Here is a 16,193-nt window from a genome sequence, read left to right as displayed (position 1 = left end):
GACTTTGGGAAATGGGTTGACGAGCAGGTCTCGTCACACCGCTGTCCTGAATTCAGCACGTCTTCAAAACCGCCTTGGCTCTGAGTACCTTCGTATGTGTCTGTGCACTTAACCCGCCCTTGCTCCAGTGCTGTCTTGTAACATGTCCCTTGATTTTTGTGGATTCAGGCATGTCCCTGAGACAAACAGCTTGGCCCTCCCTAGGGGGCAGCCTAGGGAGCCAGGCTGCCTGCAGGAAAGGATGCTGATTCAACCCGACACCAAGCGACAGCTGGAAAACAGACACTCTCTAAACCAGCTTGAGTCAGTCAGGTGTCCACCTCCCTGGTCAAGGGGACTTAACACCCAGAGGCTGTGACTTGCTTTGGAGACATTCCCACGCTGGGCAAATCAGCTTGGTGATTTCTGTGTGTTTTAGGGAAAGACAAGTTGCCGTCTTGACAAAGTGAGCCTAGGATCCTCGACCCTCCATCAGAGCCCCCTCCATCTCTATCTGTCTTTCACTCTCTTTTAACAGCTGCCACTTTTTCACTTTCTGCACATGCCTGTCTCTGTGCTTGGCAGAGTAGAAGAAAACAGCAATAAAGACTGTGATCTTTAGACACACAGACCTGGGATGGATCTCCAACTTAACCACCAGCTACATGACTTGGGACAATATTTTACATCTTCATAAAGTGTAGAAAATAATGGATGCCTTGCATGCTGTTTTGGTGAATTATGGAAGCCCACGTGTGCAGGTGTCTAGCACCTTGCTATGGTTTAATTAAATTAAATTAAATATTAAGGTTAATCGCATTTCCTATTTCTTCCATGCTTTCTCTCACTGCCTTTCTCTCCTGTGGTATCACCATTCCCTCTGTATCTCTGTGTGGCTTACATGTGTCTCCTCCTGTCACTGAAAACTTTTCCTGTTTCCTGTCCTCTTGCTCCCTTGGCAGCGCTTTCCCTGTGGTCTGGTGACTCCTGGCTCTCGCCTGGTCCCTCGTGCCTGGTCCTTCTCCTTTTCTCTTTCCTTGTTTCTAGCTGCCTCCCTGTGCCTCTCCTCTGCCCTCACTCTGTCCTTCCTTCTGTCTCCATTTGTCAGTTTCTCTTTCTCACCCATAGTCTTCTGACCATGTGGGTCACTCCTTTGTCTTGGCCTCTTTCCTTAGACATCTTTTGTTGCTTCGTGTCTGACCTCTGCTCTCTCCAGCCTGTCCTCTCCTGGTAACTTGGCTGTTCCTGCTTTTCATGGTTTGCCACTCTCTTTCTTTCACTGCCTTCCTCATTTCTCTCCCCTTTAAACTCAACCCCTCCCTGTAAACTATGCCCGAACATCAATCTACTCAATGACACAGGGGTTGTGTTGTTCGAGGAATGACTCATGATGCTCTCTTGGGCTTGTTTTGACCTTGACTTCCCCTTGGATGATCTATAAGCTGCTGTTGGGTTTGCAGGTGCCAAGTCTCTGTTGGTTGGTGCTGTGTTCCACAATATCGCTTCTCGGTGTGATTTCATATTTCACGCACTCTGAATATCATGCCCAGAAGCTCACAATCTTTCATCGCCATGTAGCAGGTGACACAAATAGAATTCCTTACCAAAGAAAACAAACCTAAAAGTAGGGCACTGTGAATTAATAACCAAAGGTCAAAAATCGTGTGGGGAAAAAAGGAAAACTTGTAGGTTTGGAAGTAACATTATGTTATACTGTTATTCTGTACACTCTAGGTGGAGGTCACACCTTTAATGCAATATCAGCCCTGTTTTGTAAACGAGCAGACTGACTCTCAGAGAGAAGTGCCTTGTCCTGAATTTCACTCAGTGCTGGTAAGTGCAGGCGTGGGAATTCAATTCCTTGTCTTCCCACCTTCCTTACTAAGTGAGATGCGTTACTTGCAGCGCAAGAACTAGAGATACGTATACAGAAATACAGAGACCTTGTGAGATGTACTGTTTACAACTCTTGGATGTTTGTGGAAACAGAGCTCTATGAACTGACATTCCAGAGTAGGAAGAGCCCTTCTTGAAGCTGATACCTCCCCTCCCCCGGCTATGTTCTTTCTTGGGGACAGGCTCTGAGTCTGACCATGGTCCTCCAGAGGTGGAGGACTCTATATGGAAAAGATCTCCCAGTGCAGGTACTGCTGGCTGCACCTGCTGCCATGGCCAGCTGGAGCTAAAGGAGGTTCTGCAGCTGTGCCGCAGATGGGGGCTGGCCTGGGAATAGCTTGAGATCATAAGGGGACCAAGGACAAAGTCCTGCTGGTGGGACTGGCCTGCCTCCAAATAAGCCTGTGCCCATCCTACCCTCCAGCACTTTGTCAGAATGTGAGCCTGCACAGGGCAGAGGGATGAAAAGATGGCTTCATATTCTCTACAGTACGTAATTTTCAGGATTTAGGATAGAGGCAGACCAAACTCTCCAACAAAGGCCACAGCGTGGTCCTTGAAGAGGGGGCTAGGCTAAAAAGGGGGCAAACTAAAGGAGCATAGAGACCACCTAAAACTGTGATGCAATCTTTTTTTTTTTTTTTTTTTTTTTTTTTAGGGCTGTACCCGCAGCGTTTGGAAGTTTCCAGGCTAGCCGTTGAATCGGAGCTACAGCTGCTTGCCGACACCACAGCAATGCTAGATCTGAGTCGCATCTGCAACTTATATCACAGCTCACAGCCACACCGGATCCTTAACCCACTGAGAGAGGCCAGGGATTGGATTAACCCGCATCCTCATGGATACTAGTCAGATTTGTTACCGCTGAGCCATCACGGGAACGCCTATGATTCAGTCTTGATCCAGCTCAATCCCTGGCCATTTCTTTAGTCTCGTTGGGAAAAGAAAGAAAGTGTGACTCTTCTATGGAGGAAATATAACATTGTCTTCACCCTGAATCTTTCTTCTGTACATGAGGCTAAACCATATGTATATATAAATATATGTAGACATAGATGGATAATAGAGATGATATTGCCTAATTAGGACTTGATAAATCATTTAATCAAAGAAACAAAATGACAGCCACAACCAAATAGCACTGACCAAATGGAACCTAAATTTTAAGTTTTATTAGTAGTAGTAGTTTTCATCCAGAAGAGTTGAACTGACGTCACCAAGGATTACGATTCTCCAGGCTGTGTTCTTGTTCATCTAGCTTTACAGAACGAACGAGAAATATATATATATATATATATATATATCTCCATCTCAGAGTACAGTATCAGTTGATGATAATAAAATCTGAGGCATGTTACACCTCTATCCATACTCAACACATGAATGACTCACATTTCTGTTGAAGATGCTGCTGTCCCAGAGTACATGATTCTCTAGGCTGTCTGGTCTCTACTCCTGCAACTGGCCTCAGTCAGCCAGAGTCCAACAGAACTGCCTGGAGTGAAGGTCTTCATTCATCAAGACTCGTTCTTGCCTGGTCTCTAAGCCTTTCAAACCAATCCTGGCCGTAAAGGAGTGTAAAACCTGGCATTATGCTGCCTATCTCAGACCATAGGAGCTTGTGGTAAGGTCATAGAAGGCCACATGCTCTCCTGTAACCCCAGATCTGTCCTCGACTTCGGGATTTTGTCTGTCCTTTGAATCACAAATGGGAGTCTAATTCTCCGCCGAGTCACAAGTTCTGTCCCGCATCCCAGTGTCTCCATGACTGGAGGTCTGATATCATGCAGTGCCTCCCGCCACCGCTGCCTAGGGGACTGGCCATCCCAGGACAACAGTCCTAGTGTGTTGACTGGGTCCTATATTAATGTAAACCACCTCCTCGTGGAGAACCAAGGAGAGCTCGTGGGCCTCACTGCAACTAATGTCTCAACCCAACCACTCCTGCCTTCAGAGCCCTCACTCAGCAGATCATACCCACTGGAGACACCTGCCTCACCAGTCACTTGTCTTCAGTTGCTACAGTCCATTTGGTCGGCCCTATCTTTGAGACTCAGCCTCATGGTCTCACGAACAGCCTACTGTAAATAGAAATAATACTGGCCATCTCTGCCTAGACGTCCTTGGCACACTTCCTTGCAGAGCTCTTTCTCCTGACTCCCCGTGTCATGAATCTTGAATCTATTGGCATTACAACCACAGAATGCTTTGTGTAGAGGAATGTGTTTATCTTTCATCTACTTTTATCTTCTGTCAAGTGTGTTACAGAATACTGTGTAATCTCATAGAATTCTCCTTCGCTGTGTCACTATAATTTTGGAAACACTAAATAAGATACCAGTCCCAACCATTAAGAAATATGGACATTCTCCAGACACCGCTAACCAAAGTATGAACTCCCCCGCTTTCACTCCTTCCCAGCTGGCCATTAGACGTGCCTATTACATGGCTTCTTCTATGATTAAGCCTGAAATTCTCAATGCCAACTGAAGGGCAAAGAAGTGGTCCCTGAATGGAAGGCTGGGACTCTTTCAACTTAACGATGCTGCTATTCTTCCTTTAAGTTCTGCAGATACTTGTCTCCTCCAAGCATTTATTTACACTCCAGGCACAGCTTTCAACCAAATAATGTTATAGCGTTTGGGAGAGAAGTTCTTTATTCTTTAAGAGTTAAGAATCCATATTAGGGTTCTTGAGAGAAACAGAACCAAGAGGCGAGAGAGAGAGTCAAAACCTGCAGGATGGAAGCACAGGCTGGAGTCCCTCTAAATCAGTCTTAAGAATAAGAAGCCAAGGTGTCTGCATATATCAGATTATCAGCTCTGTCACTTTGCCCATAATTAGCCTCTCCCATACTCACTGCTAGTCTTATCTGATCCTGTAATGATATGGCAAAACCAACTGAGTTCTGGAGATAGGCTTTTTATTTTTCTGAGCCTTTATGTCCGAAAGGGAAAGAACAGAACACCCATTTTCCTTGTTCTTGCTGGAGAAATCACTAAGAAAATTAGTGCCTTCAAATGTACCAGAGTTGAATTGTATCCAAAAAAAATCATACTTTTAATTAAAAAAAATAATCTGAGTGACCGGATCAAAATTCACCTGACTGTCCTATTTTAGGTCAGAGTTTTGTAAACTTCATCAGATTTTTGAATATGAAGCTACTCTTTTGTCCTGAGCACCCCCACTTGTTTGAGATTGAACTTTCTGAATGTCACGAAAGGAAAAGCAGACACAATAAGCCCGAAGATTTGGATTCTGAGGGAAGAGGACCGCGCATCAATCAGATGGAGCCCTTGGCCAACAAATTATTTGTATCAGCAGATGAAAATCCTATTCAGGAGCCAATAAATGTAGCTCATAAATGTTTAATCCACAAAGAAGAAAACAAATTTGATTTAAATTGGGAAGGAATTCTTTTGCCAAGCACAGCAGTCTCTAGACATTCACAGATAAATTCGTAGTTAGCAAGTTTGAATTTTCATCAATTCCCCATGCAATTTATAGAGCATTTTTAATATAATGATATCATCACTTCTTCACATCTTTATTCACCAAATCCCCCGACGAGAAGATCTTTCCAGTGCAGCACATTACCCCTCTGAGTAGCGATGTGCCTTTAGACAAGGCTCAAATTCTCTGGGCCTCAGCTGCCAACCTGGTTCAAACTTTATGTTTGAATATATGGAAGCCTTTTAATACATCGCAGCGCCAACGTTTTCTGTTAAGGGCCAGATAACAAATATTTCAGACTCTGTGGGCTGTACAACCTCTGCCACGACGAGTTGACATTACCACTGCAGTGTGAAAACAGATTAGATCCTGTGTAAACAAATGAGCCTGACCTTATGTTGGGACACGGAAATTTGAATTTTGTATAATTTTTACCCATCACAAAAATTTGCTCTTCTTTTGATTTAAAATTTTTTACTGTGATAGGTGAAAATTCTATACATTCAAATTGTAGTGTAAATACAGTACTGTGTTGGTTTCAGAGGTCCAGCACGGGGATTCGGTTTTGTACATTCTGCTTCAGATTCTCTTCCGTTAGAGGTTCTCACAGACTCTTGAGTCGCACTCCCTGTGCTCTACAGTAGGGCCTTGTTGGTTTTCTATTTTATATATATGGTGAATATATATTAATCCTAACCTCTTAATTTCTCCTTCCTCCATCCTCCTTTCCCCGTGAGTAACCTTAAGTTTGTTTTCTATGTCTGTGAGTCTCTGTCTTGGAAATAAGATTGTTTTAGCTTTTTTTTGGGGGGGGTGGTAAGTGATATCGTATAATATTTATCTTTCTCTGTCTGGCTTTTTTTTTTTTTTTTTTTTTTTACCCATTTGAATGTATAAGAACTGTTCTTATCTTTGAGGGCCATTCAGAAATGCTATAGCTGGCTGTCTTCTACTTTTGAGAGGTAAAACCGGTAAAGGAACTTTAAAGTTTGAGGTAGGTTAAAAGAAAACAAAATTGCAAATGAAAATTGAAAATACTTTCAGATGATATTTTCATGATAGCAGGTGAAAATGGTTATGTCTGGTCTCATTTGCTTATGGTTGTTTATTCATTTTAAAAAATGAACAGACAGACAAATATACTGATAAGTACCACTCTAAAATATATGATATTTTATCCGGCTGCAAAATTATTCTATTGTCATCAGGAAGGCAGCTATGGAAATAAACCTTAAAATCATCTTTTTAATTAAAAAAATTTTTTTAAATCTTATAGGGCAAGGAATAGTCATAGAGTTTTAGGGATCATAGAGTCAGGAAGTAAGCATAATAATTTCCATTTCAGTCTTTATTGCTAATGTTCTTTTGATCTGAAATTTGGCTGCACTATATAATTTAAGAGTAGATGTAAAGCTAATTAATGAATCTCCACCAAGGTGAGATATATTTTTACAATTTTTCTGCTGTGAAAAGTACTTGGTTGTACTTAGAGAGAAGAGCTTTTCTTTTTCAGTATTAGAAGGAACAAACTCTAAATTTGATGATCCTGGAAAAAAAACCCATGAATCTCAGATAATTCAAGTGTAATTTACATGATTGAATACTTACTTTTAGCCAGGTCACATAGTAGTCTAACTACAATAGAATTTAATAAACAAAGCACCCTTTGTGGGAGATTCTAAAGTTTCAACTTGATAGGGAAAGAACACTCCCAGAAAGTTTCATTCACCTGTTATTCCTACCTCAACACGCCACTGCTCTCCCCACAACATGGGGAAAATATACGTGATAATATCTGTCAAAGATGAGGTGTTCCATGCAAAAGAAAGTGGAAGAAGCACCATCTGTGGGTGTCTATGTGTGCAAGGTATTATGGGAGGTACAAGCATCTCCACTCATCAATCTATTCATTTACTCCTGGAGAATCTAAGTGTCAGTATATCCCAAACTTGACCTGACCCACACAAGGGGAGCACACGTATACTCAGACTTCCGACAGCCTTGCAAACTAGGGGGTTAACAACTTGGAAAACTAAGACCTACATTCTGGACCTTAAGGTCACCAAACAACAATGGTTGGTACCAAGATTTGAACCTGCGTTTATTTAGTGTAAGAGGATCTCTTATTTCATACAACACTGCCTCTGTAGGATTAACAGACTCCTTTCCTGGTGTCTTCAGCTGCCTTTTCACACATTAACTCTCTTTGTATTGTCACTATAACAATAATAAGAGGGGAAAAAAATCCCACCAAACCTAGAAGGCACCCCCATTTTCTGATAATTTTGCAGATAGTTTGCTTTGTTTTGTAAGTGTATCTACAGGGGAGAGGGCTATGGATACTTGAAATGAGTTGGAAGTGGGTTTTTATTTGTTTGAAATTATTTCGCCAGCCTTCCCTGACATTTGCTGTTAATTATTCACTGGGAAAAGGAGAAATATGTCAACACAACATTTGTCACCAGTTATTTAGAGGCACAGGTTGACAGATCTTGGCAGAATCCTTGAAAGATGTATCCGACGTGGTGGCTTTTAGTCTTCTTATTTATTTTGTATTCTCAAGCCTGTAAAATAAAATCAAATCTTCAGCTAGTGAAGCTATGCAATAGCTATTCACAACAAAGACAAATATTTTGGACATGACTAGCAGTCTTGCAACCCGACTGGCAAAGTAAGTGGTCCTGATTGTCCTTTGTCCCATGCAGTGCAGGACAGAAATCAGCCAGGGGCAGTGAAAATGGTCCATTTCAAGCCTGCATGGAGTCAGAGGGTAAATGCAGTCAGTAACTGCCTCTTTACCATTCTCCCAAAAAAATGGCCGTTTGGGGACCTCTGACATCTATTTACCTTCTAAGGGGTAGGACAGCCACCCAGTTAAAATCTTAAAACCACAAACACAACATTATAGCTCTGTTGTGTCCAGTGACTCCTCTGCTTTGCCAGACCTGACCTCTTCCTTTCTCATTGCACTTCCTACATTCTGCCTCTGTTCAAGCTACTCCAGTCTATGAAAGGCACTGGAATAGTAGTTTGCTTTTCAGGAGGACCTGGATTCAAGCCCTGGTCCTCCCTTTACTGACCGAGTTCACTCTGTCTACTCATTTAACCTGCCTCCTAGTCTCATCTTCTTTTATATTTTATCAAAAAGGATGATTAAGTCAATTATTCTTCTTGTCCACATGATTTAGAGTTTCTTATCTCATTCAAATAAAACTCAACACCTTCTAACTCTCTACATTCTTACGTAATCTGTTGTTTGCTTATTATGGAAACTCCTCCTACTGCTTTGCCTCATTCTCTCTTCTCTGGCAACACTGGCCTTCCCGCTCCTCCTGGAACAATCTAGCAACCTCCACCTCAAGGCCATTGCTCTTGAGCCTCCTTCTGCCTGCAAGAAGACTTGGTCCAATGTCCACATAGTTTCCTCCAGCACTTCAGTGAGGTGTCCATTCAAACGTCACGTGATCAGGGAGGACCTCCTTATCCGACACATCCTGTCCCCCAACCTAACTGTCACTAACGTCTTTACCCGAAAGTATAAGTGTCCATGCCAGCAGGGACCACTGAAAGAGCAGATTATAGGGGGGCAGAGGTTCTTAATATTTCTTACTTTCACTTCCCTTCCTTGTTACTACTGAGAAAAGAATACTGTGCCCCCCGAATTGCGTTAGAGTGGAGCGGGTCGCAGGCATTTAAGGTCCTGAGTTTGGACACGGTTTGTCTCTTCTCCCAACTATGTCAGGGCCACCACAGAAAAGGGGGAGCACATCTCTGCCCCTCCCTGTCATCTGCTCCCTCCCTTTTCTCATTCCCCTGACCCTCCAGATGGCACATTTTTTCTAATGCTTAGATGAGTAGAATAAGATTAGAGGAGTGGCTACTTTCTCAGACTTGGTGTTCTGGTCCAGGTCACCAAATTTTGCCTGAGATGGTATGAATACAGCCAAGAAGCAGCTAGTTACATGTTTTCTTTTCTATTGTGGCTTATATGTGCATCTGTTTTGAAAGCCCCTAGAGAAAAGCAGGTGATTGGCAGAGAAGGATTTAGGCATCCTTGAACTCCCTGGTGATAAAACCATCCTAATGACGTCACAGATCTCATACCGATTCATTTATATCAAAGATGTGTTGATTACCTAATAGAAAACACTCGGTGTTGGATGTGAAGTCATCCGGTAGATAATAGACACAATTCCTCATAGTACAAAAAAGCTTGTAATAGCATTACCCAAATAATGCTTTATTCAGTATCCAATGCCTTCTCTGTGCAAGACGTGAAGGTGATGATGGAGAAGAAGTCAAAATGACCAGATGCCAGTCTGGCGTTTACCTGTTGTAGGGCAAAGGTCAAAACACCAATAATCAATAAGCGCGTGAACTGAATAGATATACATTGGGAAAAGAAAAAAAATTATGAAATAGACAGAGTGTCCTGATGCGTGATAATTAGGAGATCTACTTTAGATAAATATTGAACACCCAAAGAAGAAGGCTCTGTAAACACCTGCAATGCAAAGAGCCGTGCGTGAAAGCAGCACCAGGAGGGGAGGATAAGATGGAATTGAGGAGAAGGCTGATGTACTTACGTGGGTCCTCATTCAGAAGGATGGCCTGTTTGAACTTCATTATGAGTGCAATGCGAATTTACTGAAGGGTCCTTAGGCAGAGGAATGGTGTAATCTGATTCACATTTTTAAAATATTTTATTGGTTACAAGGTGGGAAGGAGATCAGAAGGGACAGTAATCAAAGCAAAGATGTTATTTAAGAAGCTTCGAGAACAGTGGGGAAATGGAAGCCTCTGATTTTACCTCAACTCCAGGTAGTAACATGCAGAAATATTTCAGGCCGAACAAACAAAGATGGTCCAAGGTAGCGATCTGCATTGTCACATAAAAACTGGAATAAGTTAGGGAAGAACAGAGAAGGGGATAAAAGGCACAGCCTTTCCCCTGAATCTAATTGATATTCATTTGAATTTGCTTCCTTGATGGACCAAGGGAATTCCAGAAGGGACCCAGTCCACATATTAGTGCCAGAATCTGACCTCTTGGCCAAGCTTTGGTCCGTTTGCATTAGTAATCCAGCCAGAGATGAAAGAAGACAGAGGTACGTAATTCAATGAGAAAAGGCAGAAATGCAAATCCGCTTCTGAAAGAGTGTGCCGTGCGTCACCCAGGAAAAGTTCCTTCTGCTCAGGGGTGTCCTGGAGTGAGGAAGTCAAAAATGCGATGCACATGGTTCCTGGGAGAACAGAGTGGGTGGTAAGAGGTCAGATTCCATCAGTAGAGCACCACGTGGGCTTCCGGCTCTGAAATGTGAAAATGCTTAGTTATCAGTGGCTGAGTCATGGTCGTTGGATTTATTCTGGCCTGAAAGTCTGATGTTGGACATTTGGTTTTGAAATACACACATCAGTGTGAATCCATTGTCTCAGCAAAGATCAACAGATAGGGTTTGGTTCACTAGAGCCAGTTCCTCAGGATGTGGGACTGAGTACAACAGACCTGCTCACCCTTGTGTGATGGTAGAGTCTGCTGGAGACGATGGCTATTAAAGGGAGGTTCATGGGGCTTATCGACTATGGGATAGCGGTCATTGCCACATTTACCAGGGACGAAAACTGGCTGAGGTGTTTTGCGGGGGCGGGGTAGCTTGTTTGCTTTTGTCTTTTTAGGGCCGCACCCATGGCATATGGAGGTTCCCAGGCTAGGGGTTGAATCAGAGCTGTAGCCACTGGCCTACACCACTGGCTGAGTTTTGACAAAGATAAAACAAAAGCCTAGAGTCTTACAAATCACTTTGGCCAGTGGGCAGAGTGGCAGGTCACTGTGTGACTTGCTGGATCAAAAGTATTGCTGGATGATTTATTGCCATTTCTCAAACTCTTCAACTGGTCATCAGAGTTCCTCATTTCCATCCCCTAAGCTTACTCATGAAGATAAAATACTACCAAGAGAAGAACAAAACCAAACAGCCCTGGCTCTTCCACTCAATAGTGATGGGACTTTGAATGAGTCACTTTGCCGTCCTGCCCTTGTGTCTGTCCCTCTGGACAGGAGAAAGGGGGTGTGGTCGAGTACCATACATATTGGTTGAAGTCTCTCGTGTTTTAGCGTTGTCTGTCTCTATGATCTGGGCTAAGAGAGAGGATTGTTTAGATGAACCGTGTGTCTGCTGGAGCTTGTCAAAAATTAAAAGAAGCAGCTGATGAAACTTGTGAGACCAGGATCATGGCATCGAATAATTTCCAGCTTCCCTTAAAGGAAGATTCTAGAGTGACCACAACCTGATGTCTCTGGCCCAAGGTGTGTTTTAGCTTATCTTTTGCTGAGCAATCTCTGTGCCTTCATGTATCTTAAAAGATACCACGTGGAAAAGGCTCATTCAATGAGAAGGAAAGAAACTCCTCTGAGGAGTTCCTACCTGTGAGTTTGGATCAGTGGAAGATGAACCTATGAGAGAAAACTTGAAAGGGGACCATGAGGAAGATTTGAAGAACCTGAGGATAACGTGGTGTCCCTAAGGTCAAGGGCCCCTTTATTTCCAGAAACAGCAGCAGTCTGTAAATGTTTAAACACTGCGAATAAGCAGTTGTAATTCTAAATAAGAGTGTGTCGTGCTTGGTCCTTCCAAGGGGTGTGCTCTTTTTAGAAGAAGAGGCAGAGGGGACGGGGCTGACCTGACTGTGAGTTCTGGGACTTCATCCGCTGGTTATTTCTGGGCCAGTGTCCTAACACGATGCTATCATCTTCTGTAAACTTCTTGAAGGAGATAAAATCAAATGATAAATGGGTAAGCCAAATGCATGGTTAAGCTTTAGGAATAGAATATCTTTTTGGTCCCTTTGCTTAGCAGTTGAATAGTATTCCTAGTAAATGAAGAGCACTGGCTGGATAAATGCTACTGGAAAGGCAGCACTAATCAGAACACAAACATGTCCATACATTAGTGTATTCTTGTCACAAGCACATATAGGGCAGCTAGTGCATTTCGTGCCTACATGGGCCACGGATGACAACAGTCTAAATAAAATGGATTTATATCCTCAGAATCTCCAAATCTAATGAGAATTTATTACAAAAGTATGGGGCGGGGGGAGGAAAGAAAGAAGGGATTTTACAAATGTAAAGTTAAATGCTTAGCATGTACCTTGCCCAGGATTTTACAGATCATAACTAAAGGTTTGGGATCTGGAACAGCCCTGCCCCATAGAACGTTTTTGTGACGATGGGAACATTCATGTAAAACATTTCTCTCCCGGAGTTCCCGTCGTAGCTCAGTGTCTAACAAATCCGACTAGGAACCATGAGGTTGCAGGTTCGATCCCTGGCCTTGCTCAGTGGGTTAAGGATCCAGCATTGCCGTGACCTGTGGTGTAGGTTGCAGACGCGGCTCGGATCCCGCATTGCTGTGGCTCTGGCGTAGGCCGGTGGCTACAGCTCCGATTCGACCCCTAGCCTGGGAACCTCCATATGCCGTGGGAGCGGCCCAAGAAAATGGCAGAAAGACCAAAAAAAAAAATTTCTCTCCTGAGCCCCTAAAATGGGGGTAGAGCAGCTGAGAAACAGAATTTTTCATTTTAGTTAGTTTTAATTGCTTTACATTTTGTTGTGAGCCATCACATACAAATAGTGGCCACCATACTGTGCAGAAGAGGTGTAAAATATGGGTCTCCTATACTCCAGTGCTTTTCATGTTTGTCATCGTACCTTGAGGGGAAAGGAAGCAAAAAGCGACATCAGATGAAGAAAGCTGACCCTATCTTTTAGCCGTATAAATTGCTCCCAAAGGGTCCCCAATGCCATACTTGTCACTCTCGCTTTCTTTCAATGATATCTTAAATGGAGCGTGAAGCTCCCAGAGCCTTTTGGGCATTCTGGAGATTTTGCTCGATAAGCAGCTTCTATCACAAATTAATGGGAGGGGGACTCTGCCTCCAAAAAGTCATTGCCTTTTATTTCCTCCTTTTCCCCCCACCGCCCATACTTCCCAGAATGAGGTTGAAATGCTGGCACACACTCCCACTTACTTGAACTTGTAGACGTATGAAGCAGCTTTGGATACACACAGCTGAGCTCTGTATTTGGAGCTGGAAGATCTATATTAAGATCCTTTCCTAAGCCTCCGTGAAATTTTATCTAGAAAAGGAGACACCCCCCCCCCAACCCTAGTCCAATGCGTTCTGTAATAAGATACATGGAGCTCCTTGGAAAAAGTAAGAGTTACCACTTGCCCACCTTGTAATGAAATAAGTAAAACAAGCCCGGAGCTGGAGCTGGACGTCGACGTGCAGAAATTAAAGATTGTGTCAAAATGAAAGAGATGAGCTAGTAAATGAACCCAAATATTTAAAGAGGAAGTAATGATGTATAGAGAAGTAACAAGCATCTCTTTTTCAGCTTTTTTCTCAATTTTCATGGCAACATCCACTGACCCGACACGTGGTGTCAGCCCAAACGTCAGGAGTCTGCAAATGAGGAAAAGCCGTGTGAAGTCAGCCACATCCAGCATGATATACATCCCTCCCTGCCAACTGCAGACACTTAGTCTCATCAAATGTACCATTCAGGGTAGAAATGTCACTCTTAGCAAATGACTCTTTCTGGTTTCCTAAGACTAGCAAGAGGCATGACTGTCCTAAGTTGTGAATTTAATTGCATTAATTTAAATGTTCCCTTTTGGAAATTCACCACATATTCCATCGAGAATTGGAGACAATATTGCCTAATTTGAAAAGAAAGTATAAAGTTCCCTCCATGGCACAGTGGAAATGAACCCAACTAGGAACCATAAGGTTGCGGGTTCGATCCCTGGCCTCGCTCCGTGGGTTAAGGATCTGGCGATGCCTTGAGCTGCAGTGTAGGTCACAGACGTGGCTTGGATCCTGCATTGCTGTGGCTGTGGCATGGACTGGCAGCTACACCCCCAGCCTGGGAACCTCCATATGCCATGGGTGTGGCCCTAAAAAAAAGGAAGTAGAATAAGAATTTCATCATTTTGTTTCCTTGGATCAATGGAACATTCACTGATCCTGTACTATGTGCTGAATAGCACTAAGTTCTGAAGACAAAAACTTGTAAAATAGACAGTGCCTGTCCTTAAAGAGCTGCTGGCTCAATAGAGGGGGAAATCCATGCGCAAATGACAACAATATCATGAGGCCTAAGTGCCTACGTGCAGGGTGTCTGGAAGCTCAAGGGAGGGTCGGGGGTGGAGAAAACACCTTGGAGAAAGGCTTTCCACCAGGGTGGACGCGCTCAGTGTACTTTTCCAGGCAGAGGACAGCCTTCGCGTGGCACTGAGAAGAGGGACGGAGGTCCAGGAACGAAGGCCCACGTGGTGCTTTGGAGAATGGAGTTCTTTTGGCCACTCCAGCCACTCCAAACAGCCTTTTGCTTGATTAAACCAAACCTAAACCAGAACCGCAGTGTGTTATCTGACGTGTCAGCTTGCATAGCCGTGTCCCCCTGCTGCCATCATTCTTTCGTTCATGGGGCCTTATCCTGGGTAAGGTGCTGGCAGGAAGGGTGTGAGCTGACGAGAACTCGTCCCCAAGCTGTGCCCAGCTTTCCAGCTGTGACTGTGGAATTGGACTTCCCTTAGGGATGGAGAATAGCTTTGCTTTGCCACTGCCGACGGAATGACACTGTCACATTCCTTAGAGCAGAAAACAGTCTCTTCCTGGAGCGGCTGGGGTAACAGGTCAACCCAAGACTTTGATATGAACCACAAGGTGGCTTAGATGGTACAGGGAGAGTGTGCAGGTGACAGAGAGAAGCAAGATGGTCTCAGGAGCATGCTTGTCCTTATTTTTTTCTGGAAGTTGCTTTGCTCACTTGATGAGGGGCAGTTATAAAGATGCCAGAGCCAGGATTTTCACCCTGAATCCTAGTTCTTGCCATTTCACTTTGAATTTCACTGGGCTTGAGCCCCTACTATCAAGATAGAACAGGGGATTCTTTGGTTCTTAAAATTACGACATAGATTTTGCAAGTGGAGAAGCTAGATAAAGAGTATACACAGTGGATCTCTCTAGGTCATCTGTTCCAACTGTGTGTGACTCTAAATTATCTCAAAAATTAAAAAAATACATATACACCTGCGTAGTGTTTATGGGTAGTTTTGGACATTCCCACGAATTGTTCATTCAGTAGTACAGTCAATTAACAAACACGAGTAATAATTTGCTATTGTAAACATTTTTATTGTGATAAAATGTGAAGAGATAATTATATATATTTAAAGTGCACTGCATGATAATGTATATTAAATTATACCTTACTATTTTTTACGTCCGGGGAGGTTGAGGTTCATTCAGCCATTTTCAAGAATGATGAAGCTGAAAGTTCCTCTTGTGGCTCAGTGGGTTAAGAACCTGACTAGAATCCATGAGGATGCGGGCTCGATCCCTGGCCTCACTCAGTGAGTTAAAGTTCTGGCATAGCTGTGAGCTGCAGTGTAGGTAACAGATGTGGCTCTGATCCTGCGTTGCTGTGGCTGTGGTGTAGGCTGGCAGCTGTGGCTCCGAATCGACCCCTCCTCTGGGAACTTCCATATGCTACACGTATGGCCCTTAAAAAATATATATATATATGAAGTTGATATGATGTTTACTTCCATTACAAAGACAGATAAAATGAACTCAAAGTTACATATCTACTAAGTTACAGTGTCCTGTGAGCGTTTGAAGCATCGTGTTCTACGTGTGTGTTTAAGTTGTGTGTATTTCTCTGTTTCTCCGCATCACGCTGCTGTAGGAAAAGACACAGCTTATGTCTCCTCCTAGTTCAGAAGTTCCACACCAGGCGAGGCAGGAAGGCAGACTCATAAGTGACTCTAGAGCAAGTGAGGCCACAAAATGGC

General features: G+C 43.4%; 1 protein-coding gene across 1 annotated transcript in view; it reads left to right on the top strand.

Annotated features, from left to right (window-relative positions):
* LOC146403653 (uncharacterized) overlaps positions 1 to 16,193 on the top strand; it is a 648,222-nt gene that overhangs the window by 572,595 nt on the left and 59,434 nt on the right. The window contains exon 10 of the mRNA XM_085024286.1: positions 1,714 to 1,812. The gene's annotated coding sequence lies outside the window, so the exon portion shown is untranslated. The remainder of the gene's footprint in view (positions 1 to 1,713; positions 1,813 to 16,193) is intronic.

Source organism: Sus scrofa, chromosome 4 (genome assembly GCF_054392235.1).
Source record: "Sus scrofa isolate SSC_HxYL_T2T_F1_AM1 chromosome 4, Sscrofa_HxYL_maternal_Yorkshire_Landrace_v2.0, whole genome shotgun sequence".
NCBI classification, from domain to species: Eukaryota; Metazoa; Chordata; class Mammalia; order Artiodactyla; family Suidae; genus Sus; species Sus scrofa.
The sequence above is the reverse complement of the archived record's forward strand: the minus strand, read 5'-3'. Positions and strand labels throughout refer to the sequence as shown.